The sequence below is a fragment of the Orycteropus afer genome, unplaced genomic scaffold (assembly GCF_000298275.1).
Source record: "Orycteropus afer afer isolate SDZICR_OR568_19922 unplaced genomic scaffold, OryAfe1.0 scaffold00027, whole genome shotgun sequence".
Lineage (NCBI taxonomy): Eukaryota > Metazoa > Chordata > Mammalia > Tubulidentata > Orycteropodidae > Orycteropus > Orycteropus afer.
The window spans coordinates 1,672,146-1,677,472 of record NW_006921614.1 but is presented as its reverse complement, the minus strand read 5'-3'; the positions used below and the strand labels follow the sequence as shown (position 1 = coordinate 1,677,472).

Sequence of the window (5,327 nt, the reverse complement as noted above, 5' to 3'; positions counted from 1 at the left end):
GATAACTGTTTTTTGTGTGTGGCATTGTACCATGTTACCTAATTTTATCATCACCACAACACAGGAGGCAGGTGCTTTCTTTCCTTTCTATAGATAAAGAAATGTAGCATCAGAAAGATTAAGTGAATTGCCCAGGGTCATGTAGCTAGTAAATGGCACAATTGGGATTCAAGCTTGGTTTGACTCCAGTGACAAGGCTCATAATCACTGTATCCTCCCTTAGTAACTAGTGAATGTAGTTTGGCTCTTGAATCCAAAAGAATGGAAACATCAAAGACCTTGTCTTATCTCAGATTTTTCAGAAAATAGAGCCGAAGGCAAGGATAATAGTGCTGGTACCTGATTTGAAAGATGCAAATTTAGGGCAAAGTGATGAGCCTGGGGAAAGAGGTAGGGAGACAAATGAGGTGGTATGTCACTACACAGGCTACTATTTCTGAGCAAGCCACAAGAGGACCCTGGAAGTTGCCCAGCAGATGTGTCTACTTAGCCTAAGAGACATATCTTGATAGGTTGCAAGGTGAAACCATGTCATTGAGTAGTCTGTGGGACCAAGGAAAGAGAGGGAGTATAATTGCTTGTGTAGTTCCTCCACTCATTTCCTATTGCTCAAAATTTGTTCCCAGGAAGGGGTTAACTTCTCACTCCTTCTGGATTACATCATCTTGTTTATTTGTTGGCCATTCAGGATGCCAGATCTCATATCTTGCGATGTGGTGTCTCATTCAAGCCTGGAAGTGTGGGAACTAAGGGGCTTTACACATCCAGGGCTGAAAGGTAGAATAATTGTAGGGCCTCAATGGAAGGAGTTACTGAGGGCCTAAAAAGCAGACAGCATGGAGGAAATGTGAGGAGACACCTAAGATATGTGTCTGATAAATCTTAAAATAATCTATTTAGTTAATATTTATTGAATGTGTATTATGTGCCAGGGTTTATTCTAGGTGTGGGAGAGATAGCAATAAAAGAAAAATAATTAAAATCTCTGTCTCCACAAAGCTTACATTTTAGTGGATAAGACAGAAAGAAAAGTAAGGTAAATAAGTAAAATATATAGTATGCTGGAAGAAGATAAAGCTAGAAAATAGGTGCATGAAGTAGTTATATGAAGGAGTAGCCAAGAGAGTCCTTAAAAAGAAGATGATATTTAATGATATACTTAAAAGAAGTGAGGAACAACCATGACAATTATCTGAGCATGAAAAAATGCAAAGGCCTTGGTCTGGCACATTCATATAATAGCAAACAGATGAATGGAGTCTAGAGAGGAGTGAACTATGAAGGGAAATAGTACGATATGAAGTCTAGATCATATTGGGTTCTACAGACCTTTGTAAGGACTTCATCTCAATGATTAGATAAACAGTTTCATCTGGTTGACTCACTATCACAATACTGTGGAGAAGTCACTGACACTATTCCCATTTTGTGGATGAGCAAACTGAGCTTCATAGTACTTTTATGAATTGTTCAAGGTTATAGCTAGTAAGAGATCACGTAAGCATCATGTGTTCATAGATTGACAGATTTAATATTTTAATGTATTAATACTATCCAAGTTATCTTAGATTCAATTCCTTTCAACCCCAAGCAATCCATATCAAAATTCCAACAGTCTAACTTGCAGAAATGAAAAATCATATCCTTAAATTCCTGTGGATTGGCAAGGGCCCAAAATAGCCAAAAATTCTTGAAAAAGAAGAACAAAGTAGGAGTATTCACACTTTCCAGTATCAAAATATTTTATAAAGCCACAGTAAGGAGAACAGTGTGGAACTGGTATAAGGATAGATAAATATAATAATAAATAGAGTTGAGAGTTCAGAAATAAACCCATACATCTATGAAAAATTTATTTTTACAAGGACACCAAGTCCCTTCAATGGAGAAAGAAGACTGTCTTCAACAAATGGTGTTGGGACAACTGGATTTCCACATACCAAAGAATAAAATTGGACCCATACTTCACACCATATTAACTCAAAATGTATCAATGCCCTAAATATAAGAACTGAAACCATAAAACTCTTAGAAGAAATATAGGGGGAAATCTTCAAGACCTTGTGTTTTTTTTAATTTTTTTATTTATTTATTTATGACCCAGGATTTATGTCTGGTGCCTGACTTCAATGGATGGAGGAGGACGTTTTCTCAGACAAACCCAGCTTCACTGTCTTCCAGGGGCCAGCCCCACTGCCAATACGAACGAGTGCTTTCAGAGCTGAACCTGACAGGGGGATCCATCTCTGCAGGAGTGGTCTCAGATGGCAGGCTTGGTTGAGTGATGCCTGGGGGCTCTTGGAGGCTCTCATCAGAGTCCAGTGGGGCTTGGCTGGGACTCCCAGGTTCCAAGGGGCCTTTGAGACTGGAAGATGAAGAGCTCCAGGGGGATCCAAGCTCAGGCTGGGATATTCAGAATTATTTCCACTGGCATGTCCTGCATGTCCCTGGACCATGGCCTGAGAAGGATTTTTGATTGGCAGGGGTGGAGGGAAATCCTCATTCTGGCTCTAAGGGGTGGCTGATCCCAGGCTGGCAATGGTCTCATAGGTCTTGTTGCTGATGTCCAGTCTCCCACTGCCCCAGCATGCCTGGACTTGGGGCTTCAGAGGGGAGTGCTTCTCTTCTTTGTCTGCCCCACTGTCAGAGCCAGGCTTCATGGAAATGCCCTCAGGAGTAGTCCACGTGCAGAGAGAAAACGAAGGCCCCAGCCTGTGCCTGCTCTAGAAACTCCTCACACTCTTTGTGCTGCTTCTTCCTGGCCATGTCCAGAGCTGTCTCTCCTGCCTCATTTACTGTCCCTCTGGCCCAGTCAGTGGCTGTCCAAGTTGTTGCCCATTAACAAAAGCTTCTAGTACTGACGGGGGTCCCAGTTCTAAATGGCTGTCCAGAGTCTCTGAGGCTAGAGGGTGGATCTGAGGACAAACCTGTGTTTCACATACTTGGCCACAATGCAATCCCTGTGGATGCTCATGTGACTCTCAGCTGAAGGTTTAGGGCCAACATGTGAGGGTAACTGGGCCTTTATGACCTCACTGAAGTGTGCCTTGCCAATGATCAAGGCCAACAACAACTCCTAAGGACAACAACTCTGGAGGGGCCCAGCAGGTCCAAAGTGAGAGAGTGCATGCATGAAAAGCACATGCCCAGCTCATGGTGGATGTTGGAACACTGGATGCAGGTGAGCATACCCACACTGGTGTTGAACCATTTGAGGTCTGGAGCCCCACAGTCAAAGTACAGGCCATTCCTGGGCCTGCTATTTGCTTCGGTGACTAGCAGCTTCATGAGGTCCTGGGGCTCCTTATCCAGCCCTGTGTCCCTGCAGGGCCCTGGGCTGCTGCTGGTCTCCCCAAGGAAGGTGCTGCTCAAGGCTTCGTCCTTGCTTTTCTACAGTAGTGACACCCAAGCCTCACATTTGTTTGTCTTCCATCTGGAAGTGGTATGTCTGGTTGTCTGTGGGGAAAAGAGGGGGCATCTGACCCAGAGAAATCCTGCCTGCCTTCCCTGGGACTAGGAAGGCCTCACCCAAACTACCAGTTCTACATAGAGCATAGAGGGTAATAAGTTGTGGCCATTAGTGGCACTACTTCTCAGAAGTGTCTCCCAAGTAAGAATTCAACAAAGCTCCCTCTGTATGGAGTCCCCTACCTAGACCCTGGTTCCAGGGTCAGAGAGGATTTCCAAAGAGAGGAACCCACTCAACTGAGAGGTAGGATGGATGTTCTTCATCTCCACTACCACCATGCCATTCAGCCCTCAGCCTTCTGCATGGTCTCCCACCTTTCCATCTTTCCCATCTTTTACCAGATAGCTTTGCCTAAGGTGTTCGGCTCTATTCACACTACTGCTGCTCTAAGTCCTCCTGTGGATCCCTATTACTAGGAAATGAAGTCTGATCTTTTAGAAGACATTTCCTGGGCTCATCTCTGACTGCTCCTACATGAACCCTCCACTCTGGCCAAACTGGCCAGATCCACTCCTCTGTCTCCATGCCATTTTTAAAAAAAATTTTATTGTGATTTGGGTGAAATTTTACAGAGTAAATTAATTTTCCATATAGCGATTCATACACTTTTTGTTTCATGACATTGACTGCAATTCCCCACAATGTAACAGCTCTCTTCTTACTTCCTCCCTACAGTTACCTGTTCCTCGTGTCTGTCCCTCCCATGCACTCCCATTTCCTGAGCTGTCTTCCTGAGCAAACATCGCCCTTCTCTTCTCCCATGATTGATTGCTCCAACATTTACATCTACCTGATGTATATGTTCACCCAATATACCTGTCTATTATTTGGCTGGAAGCCACAGGAGTGAGTTCAATTCCAGACTTGAAGGATAACTAGGGGCCATAGTCTCAAAGTTCTCACCAGGCTCTATCAGACCAACAAACCTGGTCTTTTATTTATTTATTTATTGAGTTTTGTTCCATATTGTTTTCCCACTCTATCCAGGATCTTCTGCCAACCTCCAAGTGGTTAACAGTGGTAGCCAGGTACCATCTAGTTCTTCTGGTTTCATAGTCATATAGGCTGAGGATCACATGGACTACTAGTCCCTTGGACTAAACGTTTTCATACATCTTTCCTTTCCTTCATTTTTCTTTGTTCTTTGCTTTGGTTGAGGAGAGACCCATTGTTGCATCTAGATGGCCACTTGTAAACTTTTAAGACCCTAGTCTTAAGAACATTGAAGTGAGCATTGCTGAAAGCAGGATGTAGAACAATGTTTTTGTGTAGTATGATATGCCAATTGAGCTTAATGTTCCCTGTGACCATGGTCCTGAGCCCACAGGTCCAACTAATTGCTCTCTCAGGGTAGCTGGCTGTGGCTAAGGCACTACCACAACCTTGTCCCTTGTGAGTTCTACTATACACTCAGACATTCTCTACAATACATACAAATACACATGTAGAAACATCATCTGCCAACCCCATACATGGTCATGGGCACACTCTCCCCTGCCTAGACATACCTGATCATTCAGCATGCCCACCCATCTATCCACGCACAGATCAAGGCTTACCATCACTGAAAGACCTTGTTTTTGACAATTTATCCTTAGACATGGCACCAAAAGCATGAGCAACAAGAGAAAAAATGGATAAATTAGACTTCATCAAAATTTGAAACTTGTGCATCAAAAAACTTTATCAACAAAATGAAGAGACAACCTACGGAATGGGTGAAGATATTTGGGAACTATATGCTGAATCAGAGTTTAATATCCAGAGTATATGGAAAACTACTACAACTCAATAACATAAAGACAAACAAGCAATTGAAAAATGAGCAAAGGACTAAATAGATATTTTTCCAAAGAAG

The 5,327-nt window shown here is 43.0% G+C and overlaps 1 pseudogene; it reads right to left on the bottom strand.

Annotated features, from left to right (window-relative positions):
- Positions 1-2,151: 2,151 nt before the first annotated feature.
- On the bottom strand, positions 2,152-3,478 carry LOC103192398 (annotated as a pseudogene).
- Positions 3,479-5,327: the final 1,849 nt, after the last annotated feature.